A 20,744-nucleotide genomic window follows, 5' to 3' on the forward strand; every position below is an offset into this window, starting at 1 on the left:
AGAGGATAAAAATGGCATAATTCAACATAGTTCAACCCTCCTAGTCAGGCATGGTGGCACACACCTATAGCCCTAGCTTCTCAGGAGGCCAAGGCATGAGGACCTACTCAGGACATTGAGCCAGAGTTGAAGGAAAGCCTTGGCAATGTAGTGAGACTCTGTCTCAAAATAAGTAAGAATAAATACTCTTTAGCCAAGCATGGTGGTGTATGTCTGTGATCCCAACACCTGGGAGGCTAAGACAGGAGGATCAAAGGTTCAAGGACAATCTTAGCAGCATAGCAAGACTGTCAGCAACCTACCTGTTTCCAAACAAAATTAAAAAAGGGTTAGAGAATAGCTAGGAGGTAAAATGCCCTGAGTTTAATTCCCAGGACCCCCTCCCCCAAACACACACAATAAATAATCCTAAAATGCCAATAGCGTTCAATAAGTGTCTGCTATATACCTCAGTTACATCTGGCTCTGGAACGGGAGTGCTCACACTACACACCAAAGGCCCATCTAGCAAGGTTCAAACAAAGCACATGCAGGACCAGAGAAGGGGACATTTGGTGAAGTTGCCTTCACCCACACCAGCACTTAAGGATCTGTACTGTGACGCCACTCTCCCCAACACTGAGATGAACTGCGGCGGGGGAGGGTTAGAATGAAACCGCAACCAGGGGCCCACACGAGGTTCCCTTGGAAGACACTAAGTCAAATAGCAGATCCGGTGGCATCTGACCTCTGGAGACCAAGGACAAAAAGCACAGGTCTCAGAGACCAGCAAGAACATTAATGATAGTAAACAGGTTCTCTTTCTCCCTCCCTCTTTCTTTCTTTCTTCCTCCCTCCCCCTCCCCCTCCCCCCACACCCACGCACCTCCCTCCCTCCCTCCCCCCCACCCTCTCTCTCTCTCATACTGGAGATTGAACCCAGGGACATCGTACCTTCCCAGTCCTATTTTATTTTGAAACAAGGTCTCACTAGGTTGATGAATGTCTCACTACTTGCTGAAGCTGTCCTCTAACCTGAGATCCTCCTATCTCAGCCTCCCAAGTACTTAGATTACAGGCATATACCACCAAGCCCAGCTAATAAATAGGCTAAGGGCATAGTGTTTGGCCCTCCAGTTTCATGCTCATGTCATTCCTCATTAGGCCCTCTCTCAAACTGTCCCATAGTTGATCATGTCTCTTCCAACTAAAGGCCAGAACCTGTTTTTTAACATGCCACAGCGCAAGCTGATAGAGAAATAGCTTGTCACCAAAGCTATTAGGTTTAAGACTATGAAAGACTAGGCCCAAACACATGATGCTTTAGTGATTCAGAAGCTGCAGCAACTAGCCGGGCGTGGTGGCGCAGGCTTGTAATCCCAGCATTTGGGAGGCTGAGACAGGAGGGTCGCGGTTCGCGGCCAGCCTCAGTTATTTAGTGAAGTCCTCTGCAACTCTGTGAGACCCTGTTTCAAAATAAAGAATGAAAACTAGGGCTGGGGGTGTAGCTCGGAGGTGGAATGCCCCTGGGTTCCATCCCCAGTGCCACTAAAAAAATAAGTTGAAGCGATTAAGCTTTTAGTTGGGCAAAGAACATTCTACATTCTAAACCAGTGCTGTCCAACAGAACTTTCTATGATTAACATGTCCTTGACCTCTGCTGTCCAGAACAACTGCCCAAACACCCCCTCCAGCAGCCCTGAGGTGCATAATCTGAATGCCTTTACCAACCATCCTTTACAAATGGAAGAGACCACAGGGGTCAACAGGCCTACCTAGACTCACAGCCAGAGTTCTGCCTGGTGAATGGTACCAAGCTGGTGCTCTAGCGCCTCATGGTCCTTGCCTGCCCTAGCCCTGCACGCCGTTACCTCCAGAACTCACCCTGGTGCGGCTTTGTCCCCAAGCACAAATGGGCTCAGTGACACACAGCCAAGTGACCACAACCAGCCAGTGTTACAAGATGGAAAACAGAATGTTCACTAACAATGGCTGCAAACCACCGACTCCAGCCACAGACATATCCAGGTGGCCAAAACCTGGACAGAATGAAACTGTACACCACCATTTGATAACAGGAAAAAGTTAAGGAAAAGAACACCTTGAAAGCTTATTACTGGAAAGCCACTTCTCAGAATGCTGGACAGTAACAGTCCTCCACTGCAATAATCTGTTTAGAACAGGAAGAAAGCCCAAGGAATGAAGATTATTCCTTGGTTCTTCTCACAAAGCCCTCCAGAGGATCTAGTTCAAACCCGTACTTGATAGTTTCTCTACCTCTCAATTTGTAGGTTTGTTCCAGCCCCCGAAACAACCCGGTATGACCTCCAGCTTCAACTGTGCCCAGAGGTGCGAGGATCAAAGGACTAAAGAGATGCGTGCTGGCTCCTAGCTCACCTCAGCGCAGTAACTGTCAAGAGGCAGCCTCTAAACTGCAGCTCCATGGTCCCCAGGAGCCACTTCTGCAGCCAGACCCTGTCCTACCCCAAACATGTCCACTGACAGCACTTCCCAATGCCCCAGTTTAAAATTAAGTACGAAGGCCAGCAGGCTCACTCAGTGGAGTGTCACATACAATGGATACTTGATGTTAAATATTCATTAAGTGAGACCTGGGTAAGATATTACACCAGGAAGGGATGTGGGAGAAACAGAACCTGCCCCAGGAAACAAGGTTTAGGACTAACACACACTCCACTACACAGATGAACCCTCAAACAGTATAAAATAGCAGGTGTGGTGATGCAATACTTGTAACCCCAAGTACTTGAGAGGCTGAGCAGGGAGGGAGGATGACAGGTTCACGGCAAGCCTCAGCTACTTAGGCTCCCTGCAACTTAGTGAGACCCTGTTGCAAAATAATAAAAAAATAAAGCCCGGCATGGTGGCGTACCCTTGTAATCCCAACATTTGGGAGGCTGAGACAGGAGGATCGCCGTTTGAGGACAGCCTCGGCTACTTAGTGAGACCCTGTGCAAGTCAGTGAGACCCTGTTTCAAAATCAAGAATAAAAGCCGGGCGTGATGGCGCACGCTTGTTATCCCAGCATTCTTGTAATCCCAACATTCGGGAGACTGAGACAGGAGGATCACGGTTCGCGGACAACCTCAGCTACTTAGTGAGGCCCTCTACAACTCAGTGAGACCCGGTTTCAAAATATAGAATAAAAAATAGGGCAGGGGTGTAGCTCGGAGGTTGAATGCCCCTGGGTTCCATCCCCAGACCTGCCCCCGCCAAAAAAATCAAGAATAAAAGATAGGACTGGGGGTGTAGCTCTGAGGTGGAATGCTCCTAGGTTTCATCCCAAAAAAAGAAAAAAAGAAAAGAAAAGAAAAATAGGGCTGAGGGTATAGCTTGGAAGTAGTATGCCCCTGGGTTCAATTCCCAGTACTACCCCAAACAAAAAACAGTATAAGATGATTTCAGTAGAAAAGAGGCCCAGAGATCTGGGTGTGGTGGAACATGACTATAATTCCAGTACTTGGGAGGCTGAGACAGGAGGATTGCAGGTTCAAGGCCAGCCCCAACCGCATAGATTGTCAGCAGCCTAATGAGACCATTTCAAAACAAAAAATAAAATAGGTCTATAGTGCAGCTTGGAGACAGAACACCCCTGGCTCAATCTCTAGCGCCATAAAAAGACCCAGAGAATGTAGACCCTCCCCCCACAGAGGAAATCTCTTCAGAATGAGTATCCAAAGGCATTAAACCATACCAGAAACAACTGTCAACTTCCCCACAGCAAGAAAGCACACCAAGCTGCAGGGAGGCCCTATTTACCAGGAAGACTAAGAAGCAGGTGGGGGAACTAGGCCCACTCTCCAGACTCATGGGCTAAGAAGGGCCACCCTTCAAAGCCCTAAAATGCCCACATGATCAAGACATGTTGAATCAGGAGGCTAAGACAGCAAAGTGTGGGGAAACCAAATTGATTCCCTCATCCTCTCACCCAAGTTTCTAGGTCAGAGGCTAGGGCGAAGGAGTGCTTTTTTCTTTCTCTTCTCTTCTTCTTCTTTTTTTTTTTTTTTTTTTTTTTTTGTGGTACTGGGATGGAACCCAGGAGCACTGTATCTATCTCCAAGCTACACCCCAGCCCTATTTTTTATTCTTTATTTTTTGAAACAGGGTCTCATTGAGTTGCAAAGGGATTCATTTAGTAGTAGCTGAGGCTGTCTGCAAACTAAGATCCTCTGGCCTCAGCCTCCCAAATGCTGGGATTACAAGCATGTCCCACCACGCCCGGCTAAGGGAGTGCTTTTAATAAAATACAAATCACTCGAGAGATTCAAATGAGATTCAAACTCAAGGATTCCTTGGGGTGGGAGAAAATGCTTAAGCACCTATCATGAATCTGGCACAGTTCCAGTCCCAAGTTTCACAAATATGATCTTCAGGGAAAAGGGAACACTGCAGAGGCTAGAAACTACAAACTATGGCTATGAACAGCCAGGTCCAATGCCCAAGAATAATCTGGGTTACCAGGTAGGTAACAAGACAGATAGCTTTAAAATATTGATAATCAGCAACCTTACACTAGAGATGCATCAACTTCAGCACTTGAGCATGTCACTTAAAAAAGATACTTGCCTCCACTGTTACCCTGCAGTGGTCAAGTATAAATGCATTTCCCAGAAACTCCTACAAGGGGCTCTACCTACACACAAATCCACTAGACCTATCTCTCACTGGCATGGATCAGTCACCTGCACAGAACACACATGACAACAGAGCCTATTTAATTCGGTAATCACTGAAACTTTAGTGATTTGCATACCTGTGGGATATAAAGGACCACCTCTAACCTAGAGTCATTATTTCACAAGACTACACATGGGAATTATTGCCCAGAACTTACAAAACGAGTTAGAGGTGAAACAAGAAAAGCCCACTACAAGTCAAAAAGCTCCCAAAACACAACTTCACTTGTTTCCAATGCTCGGAAAGAGTCTTAAATAATCAGCAGGTGAACCGCTTGAATGCCAAGAGCAGAGAAATCAGATAAATGATCAAGTTATGCTCCTTATTACAAAAATGCTCTGTGTCTTTAAGAGCAGAGTGGCTGGGTGGTACTAAGAATCCAAGCTTTGCTTTCTATGTAAAGTTAAAAGGTTTCTGCTTAGTTTTTAAAATAAAAGTACTAATTTGGGAAGTGTTTAGCAATTATATGAGCACGTAAGGTTATTAGTTGCCAGAATTAACAGCTCTTTGTGGACAGAGTTCCTAGATCAGTAATTGCGACATGTGAGGGAGGTGGAGGGAGGAGTTAGAGGGAGCAAGGTGGCAAACCAACTAACAGACAAGGTTGCACCGGGTCCGGCAGCCCAGATTTCAAAGCAGGAGATAAATGTATACACTAAGTTGCCTGCACTTCGGTGGGGAAAAGTCAGGCAGTTTAACCTTACTAATTGCCCTGCACAACCGTCCTATCCTACCCAGCTTTGAGAGGCCTCCACTCGCACCTGGAGCGAAGTCCACCGGGTTTGTGTTAACCCTAGCCCACCCGCAGGAAGGCGCCCCAGGCGCACCTCCCCGGGAAAAAGAGGATGCGGCTAGGCCCAGTGCTTCTCGGAGGTCCAGGGTATGTTCAGCCCACCATCATCAGAACCTTTCCTCTCCTATTCCTCCCTGGGAAAGTAAATGAGCAGAACCATGACCTAGGGCACAAAATATCTCAACACCCAAAAGCCCGTTCCGAGACATTCAGAACCATCGCCTCTCCAAGCACATTTTAACCTATACCCTAAAAGCGTGCTTGGTCCCTCCAGATCGCGGACCTGAGACGGGGAGGGGGGTAGGGTGCCGGCGACACTTGACACTCGGCACCCCCAGGCGTAAAGTCAGAGAGCACACCGGGCTGCACAGGCTCTACTTCTCCGGGCATGCCTCAGGGGGTTGCAAAAGCTAATATCCCTACAGACATCCCAGCCCTCAACCTACCAACTCTAACTCGGTTTAACCGGCCCTTAGCCCCAAATGCGTTCGGAGGACAGCGGGTGTTCCAGCCCATCCTCCCGGCTCGGTCCACCAAGCCCTCTCTGCACTTGTCCTCTGCACGCAACTCCGGGCACCAGGCTCGGATTTGCAGCCGCCACCGGGCCGGCCCGGGGCGAGCCAACGAGGCCCAAAAGTTGGATGAGGCTCCGGAAATGACCAATTCAACTCCGATCCCTCGGCCAGGACTGGGGTCCCCGCGGATCCCGGGGGACCTCCTCGCCCTTCGGAGCACCGGGCCCTGCCCACGGCCCGCCCCGCCGCCGCCTCTCGGGGCTCCGACTGGGTACACACGACCTTTGAAAAAGTAAACGCCAGTGGGGCTGGGCGACCTTGGGTGGGACGCGCTCGGTCCGCCCCGCAGGCGGGGAGCGCGCGGCGAAAGTTAAGGAGAAGGGGCTCCGGGGGCGTCGCGCCCTCGCCCCCGCCCCCCAGGACGGCGGCGCGCGCGGGGGGCGGCGAGGCCCCGAGCGCCGCCCCGAGCCACGCACTCGCGATCTGTCACCAGGCGCCCGCCGCCCGCGGACACGCCGCCCCGCGGGGAGGAGGCCTGCCTGACAGCGCGCCGCCGCCCGCGCCCCCGCGCCGCCGCGGGGCCGAGCCTCCGCCCGGGGCAGCCGGCGCGCGCGTCGCACCCGGCACCTGCACCCCGACACCCCGACGGCGCCCCCTCGGGCCCGGGCAGGGGGTGCCAGGCCGGCCGCCCCCGGCCGCCCCACTCACCCGCTCCGGCGCGACCGTCGGGGTGCAGAGTCCTCGCGCCGGCCCCAGCCCCGCCGCGGCCCGGCCCCGCAGCGCAGCGCTCCGGCCGCTCCCCCACGTGCTCGCCCAGGCCGGTGGAACACAGAGACATTAAATACTGAGGACGCGCGGCGACGTGCCCGCGGCGCGACGCAAGGCCCCGCCCCCGCCGCCGGCCCCCGCGCCCCGCTCACCTGCGCGTGCGCGCCGCCGCTCCCGCCCGCACCTCGCGCGCCTCCCACAGCTGCGCCCTAGGGGGCGTGGTCTGGAGCGCTCGGCCCGAGATCTCGCGAGAGGAGCCGTGATCTCGGCGGGGGCCGGGAGAGGGGCCGGCTGAAAGGTTGAGATCCCCAGGGAGCCTGGAGCTTCTGTCCCCCGAGCGGAGCCCCGCGTACCCGGCTTCGCCGCGGCACGATCGCCGGGGATCGGCTTAGCCACCTTCTGCGTTAGGGTTGAAGCTTCCCGGTAATCGTCCTAACGTTGTAATGCTTAACGAGGTAGCCATTAGCAGTTTCTCAGTAAGTGTATCTTAGTGTTACCCACGCGATTGCAACTTTCTTGCCCGTTTTCGCAACTTGTTGGGGCCGGAGTGAAAGGCTTTCCTCTAAATGGGCTCGGGTTTGGGAATGGTTCCGGCGAAGAGGTCGTCTCCATGAGTCACTCACCGTCTCCTCCAGGAACCTGGGAAAATAAATTCCCTCCAGACAATTGAACAGGGTGGGGTTGGGGTTGTGGCCGGCCAAACCCGTTCTGACCCCCTAAGACACGGACTTTGAGCGTTTGTGTGAACAAAATAAAACAAGAGAGAGCATGCCGAGAACCCTTACTTGAGAAAACAGTCTTCACTAGCCATCAAATGCAAATTTAAAGGACAAAGAAATGCCACTTGCCTATTGAATTTTAAGTGTAAATTCACACACACACACACACACACACACACACACACACACACACACACACACACACTGAATCCCAAATGCTTGATAGGTGCCCAGAAGATAACAAGATCTGATTTAGGTTCTGAGGTCAAGAAAGGCCTTAGGCGAAATTTAAATAGATCTATTGAAGGAGGAGGAGCCAACCTTGCAGATTGAATGGGCCAAAGGGGTAGTGGAATATCCTCAGAGGAGGAATAGCCAAACCTTGAAACAGCTTCTGATTAACTGGAAGATAAAGAAGGGGGTTGAGTGTGTGGGGGGGTGTCAAGGTCAAGGGAGGGTTTGTTTCTTGGCTGCTGGGACTTGGGGAAGGAAAGGGAGGTTGGGTCTTTTGGGGTTTTATCCTATTTAGCACCAGCACCAGTCAAGAGCTCACCTCCAGGCCTCTGCACTTGCGATTGCCTCCACCTGGGACTTTGTGCAGAGAACTGCAGCGATTGCTCCCTTAACTTTTTGCTAAAGGTCGCCTACTCAGTCTCAGCTCAGCCTTCTCTAGACTATGTATTTTATTTATTTACTTACTTAAGCTTTTATTTATACAATGTAATTATACATCATAGTGAGATTCAAAGTGATACGCACACACACACACACACACACACACACACACACACACACACACAATATTAAACTCTCACTATGCTGGGCACATGCATGTAATCCCAGCAAACTATGGAAGCTAAGGCAGGAGGGTTGCAAGCTCAAGGCTGGCCTATGCAATTTAGTGAGAACTTGTCTCAAAATAATCATAATTATAATAATAATAAGCCCGGCCTGTTGGCTGACACTTGTAATCTCAGTACTTGGGAGGCTGAGATAGGAAGATCACAGGTTCGAGGCCAGCCTCAGCTACTTAGTGAGGCTTTCTACAACTCAGTGAGAACCTGTTTCAAAATTTAAAAAATAGCTGGGCGTGGTGGCGCACGCTTGTGATCCCCGCGCTTGGGAGGCTGAGACAGGAGGATTGCACAGGTTCAAAGCCAGCCTCAGCTACTTAGGCTCTCAGCAACTTAGTGAGACCCTGTTTCCAAATAAAATATAAAATGGGTCTGAGAGTATAGCCCGAAGGTAGAAAGCCTCTGAGTTCCACCCCTAGTACCACCCAAAATAATTAATTAATTAAAATAATTAATTAAAAATAGGGCTGGAGGTGTAGCTTGGAGGTAGAATGCCCCCGGGGTTCAATCCCCAGTACCGCAAAAATAAAATGAAATAAAAATAAAAGGAGAGCCAGGAATGGTGGTGCATACTTGTAATCCTAGCATTTGGGAGGCTGAGACAGGAGGATCATGGTTCGTGAACAACCTCAGCTACTACTCAGTGAGGTCCTCTGCAACTTAGTGAGACCCTGTCTCAAAGAAATAAAAAATAGAAAAAATAGGGCTGGGGGTATAGCTCAGAGGTAGAATGCTCCTGGGTTCTACCGCCAGCACCAAAAAATCAAATAAAATAATAAAATAAAAAGGTGCCAGGCATGGTGACCAGCACCTGTACTCCCAGTGCTTGGGAGGCTGAGACAAGAGGATCCTGGGTTCAAAGTCAGCCTTGGCAAGTTAGTGAGGTTCTCAGCAACCTAGTGAGACTTTGTTTCCAAATTAGAAATAAAGTCAGGATGGGGATGTAGTTTGGAGACAAAATGCCTCTAGGTTCAACCCTAAGTACCAAAGCAAACAAAAACATTTTTTTATGCTTATAGTCCTGGGAATTGAACCCAGGAGCATTCTACCTCCAAGCTACACTCCCAGCCCTTTTTATTTTTATTTATTTATTTATTTATTTTTGTTTTGAAACAGGGTCTTATTAAGTTACTGAGAGTCTTACTCAGTTGCTGAAGCTGATGTCAAACTTCCATCTCAGCCTTCCAAGTACTGATTACAGGTGCGTGCCACCACACCTGGCAAAATAAAACGTATGTGTGTGTGTGATTGTGTGTGTGTGTGTGTGTTACTGGAGATTGAACCCAGGGGCATTCTACGTCTGAGGTATGCCTTCAGCCCTATTTTAGTTTCATTTTGAAACTGGGTCTCACTAGATTGATGCTACTCTCACTACTGACTGAGGTTGTCCTTGAACCTGCAGTCCTCCAGTCCTAGCTTCCCAAGTACTGGGATTACAAGTGTCTGCCAGCATACCCAGCTCTATGATATATTTTGGAAGTAGAGTAACAAGACTCACTTGTGTTAAGGAGAGGGGAACCATGAATGGTGATCCCTCTGGCTTGAGTTACTTTGTAAAGTAAGAAGGAGGAGACAGGGACAAAGAAACATTAATTTCGTGTGTGTGTGTGTGTGTGTGTGTGTGTGTGTGTGTGTGTGTGATACTGGGGATGGAACCCAGAGGCTTTCTACCTCTGGGCTATACTCCTAGACCTATTTTATATTTTATTTGGAAACTGGGTCTCACTAAGTTGCTAAGAGCCTCACTAAGGCCGGGCGTGGTGGCACACACTTGTAATCCCTGCACTTGGGAGGCAGAGACAGGAGGATCACGCAGGTTCGAAGCCAGCTGCGAGCGCTGGCTTAGGAGACCCTGTTTCCAAATAAAAATGTAAAAATAGGTCTGGGAGTGTAGCCCAGAGGTAGAAGGGCTTCCTGGAATCCCAGTACCACAAAAAAAAAAAAAAAAAAAAAAAGAAAAGAAAAAGCCTCACTAAGTATCTGAGGCTGGCTTCAAACCTGTGCTATCCTCCTGTCTCAGCCTCCAAAGCACGCAGTGGTGGGGTTAGGGGGGATTACAAGAGTGCGCCACCACGCCCAGCTAGAAACATTAATTTCACTTTGGCGCTCATTAAGTTTGTACTGTTTTGTGGCCTCCAGATGCAAATAGTAGTTAAGTTGTACATGCAAGCCTGGAGGTCAGAGAGTAGTCTGAGTGGAAAACACAAATATGTATTAGAAATCATGTAAAATAGCCAGGCGTGGTGGCGCACGCTTGTAATCCCAGCATTTGGGAGGCTGAGACCCGAGGATCGCGGTTCGCAGACAGCCTCAGCTACTTAGTGATGCCCTTTGCAACTCAGTGAGTTCCTGTTTCAAATTAAAGAATAAAATATAGGGCAGGGGTGTAGCTTAGAGGTCTAATGCCCCTGGGTTCCATCCCCAGACCTGCAAAGAAAAAAAGAAATAATGTAAAATGAATATTGTAAAGATAGCTAATGCTTGGTGGTGATGGAGATAGCAAAAGGAAGAAACTGAGAAAATGGTGTCCCAGGGGTTAAATCCTGGGAACACTGGTAGCAAAGAAGAATGGGGAGAGGAAGTTAAAGGTGCTGATAGGGCTATGAAAACGGTGATGAGGAGGAAGGAGAAAGGGGGGGGGGAACGGGCAAATGAGATCAATATGTCAGTCAAATTCAATGTGGGGACCAGGGCAAGGCCTGCTGAGATAAAGGAGGAGAGAAGAAGAGTGTGTTAAATGGAACAGGAGAAGCCAGGTGTGGTGGCGCAGGCTTGCAAGCCCAGTACTTAGGAGGCTGAGACTGGAGGATCGTGGGTTCAAGGCCAGCCTCATCAGTTTAGCAAGACCCTTTCTCAAATTAAAAAAAAAAAAGTGAAATAGGGCTGGGGGTGTAGCTCAGAGCAGAACATTCCTGGATTCAAACCCCAGTACCACACATACATACCCATACCCACACACATACACACTAATAATAATTTAAAAATAAAATAGGGGGGTTGTGGTGTAGCTCAGAGGTGGAACCCTTCCCCCATTCAGTTTCCAGCAACACACACACACACACACACACACACACACACACACACACACACACGAAAGATGAAGGAAGGGGTGAGGAGAATGGAAACTGATCCCAAGAACCTGCCATGAGGAAAAGATGACATTGTGAGCCTTAAACTTTAACGCAAGATGGACAAGTTCTCTCTTTTTTTTTTTTTTTTTTTGCGGGTCTGGGGATGGAACCCAGGGGCATTCGACCTCCAAGCTACATACCCTGCCCTATTTTTTATTCTTTATTTAGAGACAGGGTCTCACTAATTTGCAGAGGGCCTCACTAAGTAGCTGAGGCTGTCCGCGAACCCCAATCCTCCAGTCTCAGCCTCCCGAAAGCTGGGATTACAAGTGTGCGCCACCAAGCCTGGCTAGGACAAGTTCTCTTTAAGGCAGGATTTTTTTTTTTTTTTTTCCGATTCTGGGAGTGGAACCCATGGGCATCTACCTTCGAGCTATACCCCCAGCCCTATATTTTATTCTTTATTTTGAAACAGAGTCTCACTGAGTTGCTAAGAGCCTCACTAAGTAGCTGAGGCTGTCAGCAAACCGCAATCCTCCTGTCTCAGCCTCCTGAATGCTGAGATGACAAGCCTGTGCACCACCACAAGCCTGGCTCAAGGCAGGATTCCTCCCCCTCCCACTCCAGTGCTGGGGATTGAATGAACCCAGGCCCTCCTGCAGGCCGCACTGTAGCACTGAGCTACACTCCCAGCCCCAAGGCAGAATTTTACCCTAGGATGCATAAAACAGTTTCAAGGATGTCCACAAAGCTCCAGAAATTGTCCATATGGTGGTATAAGCACTGTATGGCATTTTTCTGCAGAGATTATTATGGCTAGCTTGTCTCAGATTCTCTAATCCTGACCTTAAAAAAGAATATTGCCATGAATAGAAAAACACTGTCTAAAAAGGGAATGTGCCCGTCAGAAGGAGGAGGTCAAAAGAGAAAGTTTTCAAAGGAGACAATGAAAGAGAAGGTGGGAAAGGAAGAGGCAGTGCCCAGAGGGCCTGTGTGCCCGAGAAAGGGCCTCTCTGGTAAGCAGAAGGGTCAGATGAGAAGCCGACGCCGTATCCCTCTAACACAAGCCCTTCACGGGAATCCACACCACTGAGCGGCCTTGTGCTACTTCTAAGGAGAAAGGCTGTGATTGGCGCTATGAAGGCCCTGGTCCATCCGTGACATGCTGTCCTTGTAAATTATGTAAGTTGCCCTCTCATTTTCTATATCTGGTACATCTTGGGAATGTTTTTAGAACGAGTCAGCTTGCAGTTCTGGGACTGAAAGATGGTGAAGCTCCTGAACCTGTTGTGAAGCTGAGTGTGGGCCTGAAGGGAAATTCATCAAGGTGAACATCCTCTTCTGAGATTCTTTAAAAAGTTAACCCCGGAGACAGGAGAGTCATAGGTTCAAGGCCAGCTTCAGCAACTTAGTGAGATCCTGATTCCAAATAAAAAATAGAACCCGGGCGCCGGGCATGGTGGCGCATGCTTGTAATACCCGCGCTTGGGAGGCTGAGACAGGAGGATCACAACACAGGTTCAAGCCAGCCTCAGCTACTTAGTGAGGCCCTCTGCAACTCAGTGAGACTCGGTTTCAAAATAAAGAATAAAAAATAGGCCGGGCGTGGTGGCGCACGCTTGTAATCCCCAAGCTTGGGAGGCGGAGACAGGAGGATCCTCAGGTTTGAACCCAGTCGCACTGGCTTAAGAGACCCTGTTTCCAAAAATTTAAAAAAATAGGTCTGGCAGTGTAGCCCAGATTAAAAAAAAAAAAAAAAAAAAAAGAACCCCGGGCGGGATGGCGCACTCTCGGAATCCCAGCACTTGGGAGGCTGAGACAGGAGGATTGCACAGGTTCAAAGCCAGTCTCAGCTACTTAGTGAGACCCTGTTTCCAAATAAAGTATAAAATAGGTCTGGGAGTATAGCTCAGAGGTAGAAAGCCCCTAGGTTCCACTCCCAGTACCACCAAAAAGAAAAAATAATAATAATTAAAAATAGTGCAGGTGTGGTGGTGCACACTTGTAATCCTAGCATTCGGGAAGCTGAGACAGGAGGATCACACTTCACAGCCAGCCTCAGCTACTTAGTGAGGCCCTTTGCAACTCAGTGAGACCCTGTTTCAAAATAAAGAATAAAAAATAGGACTGGGGTTATAGCTTGGAAGTAGAATGCCCCTAGGTTTCGTCCCCAGTACCGCAAAATAAATAAATAAATAAACAAACAAACAAACAAATAAATAAATAATCCCAGCATTTGGAGGCTGAGACAGGAGGATTGTAGCTCGCAGACAACCTCAGCTACTTAGTGAGGCCCTTTGCAACTCAGTAAGACCCTGTTTCAAAATTTTAAAAAATATAAAATAAAAAATAGGGCTGGGAGTGTAGCTGGGAGAGAGAATGCCCCTGGGTTCCATCCCAGTACTTCAATCAATCAATCAGTCAATAAGTAAATAAAAAATAAAAAAATAGAAAGGACTGTGGGTGTGGCTCAAAAATAAAATACCCCTAGGTTCTCTGAGTGTGGTGGTACATGCTTGCAATCCCAGTACTTGGGAGGCTAAAACAGGAGGATTGCAGGTTTGAAGCCAGCCTCAGCTACTTAGGCCCTCTGCAACTAAGTGAGACCCTGTTTCAAAATAAAGAATAATAGCCAGACATGATGACACATGGTTGTAATCCTAGCATTTGGGAGGCTGAGACAGGAGGATCAGGGTTCGCAACCAGCCTCAGCTACTTATTGAGGCCCATTGCAACTCAGTAAAACCCTGTTTCAAACTGAAGAATTAAAAAAAAAAGTAGGGCTAAGGCTGAGATGGGGGGTTGTACAGGTTCAAAGCCAGCCTCAGCTACTTAGTGAGGCTCTCAGTAACTTAGTGAGACCCTGTTTCCAAATAAAATATAAAATAGGTCTAAGAGTATACCCTGGAGATAGAAAGCCCCTGGGTTCCACCCCCAGTACCACACACACACACACACACACACACACACACACACACACACACACACAAATTAGGGCTATAGGTGCAGCTCGGAGGTAGAATGCCCCTGGGTTCAGTCCCCAGTACTGCAAAATAAAGTGGCTGATTTTATTGAGGTACTGGGATGGAACCCAGGGGCATTCTCTCTCTCAGCTACACCCCCAGCCCTTTGGGGTATAATTAGGCAGAATATCCCTGGGTTCAGTTCCCAGTCCCCCTCCAAGAAAGGTTAGCCACTTGTCCTCTCTTTGTAGTCCTTCTTCCAACTTCAGGGACATGTATTTAAGAAACATCCTACTCCTACTTTTCTTTCTTTCTTTCTTTCTTTCTTTCTTTCTTTCTTTCTCTCTCTCTCTCTCTCTCTCTTTCTTTCTTTCTTTCTTTCTTTCTTTCTTTCTTTCTTTCTTTTTTGGTGGTACTGGGGTTCCTGGAAACCCTTCTACCTCCGGGCTACACTCCCAGACCTATTTTACATTTTATTTGGAAACAGGGTCTCTTGCACATCCTCCTGTCTCTGCCTCCCAAGTGCAGGGATTACAAGCGTGCACCACCACGCCCGGCTCTTTTTTTTTTTTTTTAACAGTTTGGTCAACTTGGGGGAAGACTCTGTCTTAAAATAAAATAGGCTAGGGGTGTGGTATAGTATCACATACTTAAAAATCCCAGTACTTGGCCAGGCATGGCGGCACATGCTTGTAATCCCCACGCTTGGGAGGCAGAGACAGGAGGATCCCGCAGGTTCGAAGCCAGCCACCCGTACTGGCTTAGGAGACCCTGTTTTCCAAATAAAAATGTAAAAATAGGTCTGGGAGTGTAGCCCGAAGGTAGAAGGGCTTCCAGGAACCCCAGTACCACCAAAAAAAAAAAAAAATCCCAGTACTTGAGAGGCTGAAACAAGAGGATTGCAGGTTCAAGGACAGCCTCAGCAAATATTGAGACTCTTATTAACTTAGCAAGGTTCTGTTTCAAAATAAATAAATAAAATAGGGCTAGGGGTGTAGCTCAGAGGTAGGATGCCCTTGAGTTCACTTCCTAATGCCATTTTTTTTTTTTTTTTTTTTTTTTGGTGGTGGTACTGGGGTTTCCTGGAAGCCCTTCTACCTCCGGGCTACACTCCCAGACTTTTTTTTTTTTTTTGAAACAGGGTCTCTTAAGCCAGCACGGCTGGGTTCGAACCTGTGCGATCCTCCTGTCTCCGCCTCCCAAGCGCAGGGATTACTAGCATGCGCCACCACGCCCGGCCCTAATGCCATTTTTTTAAAAAATGAAAACAGAGTACAGGTATAGCTGAGTGGTATAACATTTGCCTAGCACATATGAGGCCCTGGGTTCAATCTCCTAGGAGGAGGAGGAGGAGGAGGAGGAGGAGGAGGAGGAGGAGGAGGAGGAGGAGGAATTTGGCAATTGGTTATATACCTGGACTGTATATGTCTATAGAGAAGAATAAATGAGCTACTAGAGAAGTTAATGGGAAGAGCTGGAGAATGGCAACATTAATAACTCCTAAGTAACTAATACCCAATGAGCACTTAATGCCCAGCACTGTGCAGAGCACTTCATCTTAATCTCCCATCAACCTCAAAAACTCTTGTTATGATGTTATGATGTATTCCTGTTACATAGCCCTTAGTCATACAGCAGCAAAAGCAAGATTTAACCCAAGCACTCTGACTCAGAACTCATAGATCAACCAATTCACTATACTGTTGCTAGAGGAAGACCCCGAGACTCAGATAGCAGCTTTATATACAAAAATGCACCTGTTATAGCAAGAAGGGTGGCCCCTAAACCAGATGTGTTGGAGTCCTAGCTCCCCTTACCTAAGAATGTGTCCTGATTTGGAAATAGGGCAGTTGCAAAGGTCTATATTAAGTTGAGCTCACATAGGTGTTGATTGGACCTCCCCAGTCCATTATGACTAAGGTCCTTATAAGAAGAGATCCCAAGTGGTCACGGCGGTGCACACCCGCAATCCCAGTACTCGGGAGGCTCAAACAGGACCACAGCTTCATGGCCAGCTCTCCCAACTTATTGAGGTCCTCAGCAAAATTTTTATTTATTTATTTATTTATTTATTTATTTATTTATTGGTACCGGGAATTGAACCCCAAGGCATTCTACCTCCAAGCTACACCCTCCAGCCCAATTTATTTCTTATTTGAAAACAGGGTCTTGCTAGGTTGCTGAGAGCCTTACTAAGTTTCTAAGGCTGGCTTTGAACCTGGAACCCTCCTGTCTCAGTCTCCCAAGTATTGAGATTACAAGCATGTGACACCACGCCCAGCTGTGAGACCCTGTTTTAAAATAAAAACTGAAAGCCAGGCGTGGTGGTGCACGCATGTAATCTCAGCATTCAGGAGGCTGAAACAGGAAGATCGTGGTTCGCGGACAGCCTCAGCTACTTAGTGAGGCCCTCTGCAACTTAGTGAGACCCTGTTTCAAAATAAAGAATAAAAAATAGGGCTGGGGGTGTAGCTCGGAGGTCAAATGCCCCTAGGTTCCATCCCTAAACCCGCAAAAAAAAGAAGAAAAGAATAAAAAATAGGGCTGGGGGTGCAACTCAGAGGTAGAATGCCCCTGAGTTCCATACCCAGTACTGCAAAATAATAATAATAATAATAATAATAATAATAATAATAATAATTGAAAAGGACTGGACTGAAACTTGGAGGTAGAATGCTTCTAGATTCAATCCCCAGTAAAATGAGGAGGGGGGAGAAAAGAGAACCTAATCCAGTACATCCAATATGTACTATAACTGATTACTTATTTATTTATTATTTTTGTTATTTGTTATTTATTGTTTTTATTATTATGTATTTATTATTTATTATTGATCCCAGGGGCATTCTACCTCCAAGCCACACCTAGCCCTATTTTATTTCTTAGGTGGAAACAGGATCTCACTAGGTTGCTGAGATCCTCGCTAAGTGACCGAGGCTAGCCAAGAACCTGTGATCCTCCCATCTCAGCCTCCCAAATGCTGGGATTACGAGCGTGCACCACCACACCTGGCTGGCGCACTCATTTAATCTCAGCATTTGGGAGGCTGAGACAGGAGGATTGCGGTTCAAGGCCAGCCTCAGCTACTATTTAGTGAGGCCCTTTGCAACTCAGTGAGACCCTGTTTCCAAATAGAGAATAAAAAATAGGGCTGGGGCCGGGCGTGGTGGCGCACGCTTGTAATCCCCGCGCTTGGGAGGCAGAGACAGGAGGATCGCGCAGGTTCGAAGCTAGCCGCGCGCGCTGGCTTAGGAGACCCTGTTTCCAAATAAAAATGTAAAAATAGGTCTGGGAGTGTAGCCCGGAGATAGAAGGGCTTCCAGGAACCCCAGTACCACCAAAAAAAAAAAAAAAAAATAGGGCTGGGGATGTAGCTTGAGGTAGAATGCCCACGGTTCCATCCCTACTACTGAAAAAAAAAAAAAAAAAAAGAATGTGGCACCATGTCTGGCTTGACTGGTGTACTTAGGTGATGACAACCACGTGGAGGCAGAGAGAAACAGAAAGAGTACCAGGTGAAAACGGAATCGGATGGGTGCAGCTACAAGCAAAGAAATTCCAGACCACCCAAACCAGGAAAAGGCAGGAGGATTCCCCTCCAGGTTCCAGGCAGCTCGGCCCTGCAGAGACTCAGAACCATGTGGCTACGCTTCCTGTTGTTTTTAAGCTGCCCGGTTTGCAGTACTGAACTTTTTTTTTTTTTTTTTTGGTACTGGGAACTGAATCAGGGGCATTCTACCTCTGAGCCATACATGCACACGTGCAGCCCTATTTTTTTTTTTTTTCTTTTGCAGTGCTGGGGATGGAACCTGGGGCATTCTTTTTTTGAGCTACACCCCTATCCCTAGTTTTTATTCTTTATTTTTGAAACAGGGTCTCACTGAGTTGCAAAGGGCCTCACTACATAGCTGAGACCGTCCACGAATTGCGATCCTCCTGTCTTAGCCTCCCGAATGCTGGGATTGCAAGCATGTGCCACCACGCCCAGCTTCTGAAGCCCTATTTTACTTTATTTTATTATTTTATTTTATTTCATTTTATTTTATTTTATTTTATTTTATTTTATTTGCAGGTCTGGGGTTGGAACCCAGAGGCATTTGACCTCCAAGCTACACCCCCTGCCCAATTTTTTATCCCTTTATTTTGAAACAGGGTCTCAATGAGTTGCAGAGGGCCTCACTAAGTAGCCGAGGCTGTCCGCGAACCGCGATCCTCCGGTCTCAGCCTCCCGAATGCTGGGATGACAAGCATGTGCCACCACGCCCGGCTTACTTTTTTTTATTTTGAAACAGGGTCTTGCTGAATTGCCGAGACTGGTCTCTAACCTGTGCTCCTCCTATCTTAGCCTCCCAAGTACTGGGATGCCAGTTGTGCGCCAGCACACCTGGCTGGCACAGTGTGTCTTTTGGTAGTTTGCATACCTTTCTGTATACCATGACAGCACAGCAATCCATAAATCTTGAGTAATTGCAGAGAAACGGGAACTTTCCTGGGGATGAAACATTTGTCCAAGGTGACCCACTCCCAGGAGTGACGGGCAGATATATAGCAATACGGGAGCACCGACCCTGCACCCAAACTTTCCATTGTCCCCACTTCCACATGCCTCCTGCCATCTTGCTGGAGTGTTTTCTGGCTCTACTCATTGTAAAACCTGACAAGTCTTAGTAACCTCTGCTTCCTGTCTGATTAGGCTGCCAGTTTTCTGCAGACTAATGAAGTCTACTAGGACAGCCACTGGCCCATTATGCAAATTGGGCAGCAGGTGTCTCTTTCCCCAGACAGGGCAGCCCAGAGGCAGGCTCCATGGTGAGCAGGCCAGTAGCCAAGACTGTAGCTCCTCCCGCCTTTGCCTGGATGGCCTGTGCGAGGCTGGCCTGGTACAGTCTTCCGCATTCCTGCAGCTGGGACTGAGTCCTAACAGAGCTAGTGCTGGCTCCCACAGCCCGGCCAACCCACCAGACCTCTGGGGATTTTGTGTGCGCCACCTGTAATGGCTTCATTCAGGTAATTGCTAACAAAGCCTAGTTCAGCTCAAACACAAAACACTTGTTTGGTGGTAACTCCAGAGCTAGTAGCAGTGTGTGTGTGTGTGTGTGTGTGTGTGTGTGTGTGTGTGTGTGTGTGTGTTACTGGGGATTGAACCCAGTCTCCCTAATGCTGGGATTACAAGCATGCGCCATCACATCCGGCTGTATTTTTTTTTTAAACAGGCTCTTGCTAGGGTGCTGAGAGTCTCACTAGTTGCTGAGGCTGGTCTTCAACCTGTCATCCTCACGTCTCAGCCTCCCAGGTACTGGGATTATACAGGATGTGCCACCACACGCAACTGAGTCTTTAAAATTTTACCTAAAAGAATCACATAGCTTGTACCCTTCTGTAGCAGAAGTGTTCTTTTCTAGCTGGGCATGGAACTCTCAGTACTTGGGAGGCTGAGACAGGAAGATTGCAGGTTCAAAGCCAGCCTCAGCAACTTAGCAAGGCTCTCAGCAACCTAGTGGGATCCTGTTCCCAAATAAGAAATAAAATTGAGCTAGGTGTGTAGCTTGGAGGTAGAATGCTTGTGGGTGGGTTCTATCCCCAGTACCAAAACAAAACAAAACAAAAAACAGTGGTATTTTCTTTTTTCTTTTTCTTTTTCTTTTCTTTTTTTCTTTTTTTTTTTTTTTTGGTGGCACTGGGGTTCCTGGAAGCCCTTCTACCTCCGGGCTACACTCCCAGACCTATTTTTTATATTTTTATTTGGAAACAGGGGCTCTTAAGCCAGCGAGGCTGGCTCTGAACCAGCACGATCCTCCTGTCTCCACCTCCGAAGAGCGGGGATTACAAGCGTGCGCCACCACGCCCGATATAAGTGGTCTTTTCTTAATAAATACATATATTTTAAGATTTATCTATGTTGACATATGTAGCTTTTTTGGTGTATGTTCATGCGTGCATGAATGCATGTGCGATACTGGAGACTGAACCCAGGGTCATTCAACCATCAAGGTACACTCCAGCCTTTTTTTTATTTTTTGTTTTGAAACAGGATTTCACCAGATTGTTGAGAGTATCGCTAAATTGGTGAGGCTGGTCTCAAACTTGTGTACTGGAGCCTAAACTCCCAAGTACTGAGATTATAAATTTGCACCATCTTGTCCCTCATATGTAGCTTTTTAATACTACATAGCATTACATTGTAGAAGCATACCACAATTTATTTAGTCATTTACTTGCTGATAGATATTAAGTTGTTTCCAAAAAAACTTGTTTTGCTATTATAATCCATGTTTCAATGGGCATTTGTATACATGTCTCCCTAGGCAGATCTGCAACAGTTTCAATCCAGAGCAACATTTACTAGGTGCTAAACATATATCTATTTTTTTTTACCCTACTAGA

The sequence above is a fragment of the Muscardinus avellanarius genome (genome assembly GCF_963383645.1).
Source record: "Muscardinus avellanarius genome assembly, chromosome: 16".
NCBI classification, from domain to species: domain Eukaryota; kingdom Metazoa; phylum Chordata; class Mammalia; order Rodentia; family Gliridae; genus Muscardinus; species Muscardinus avellanarius.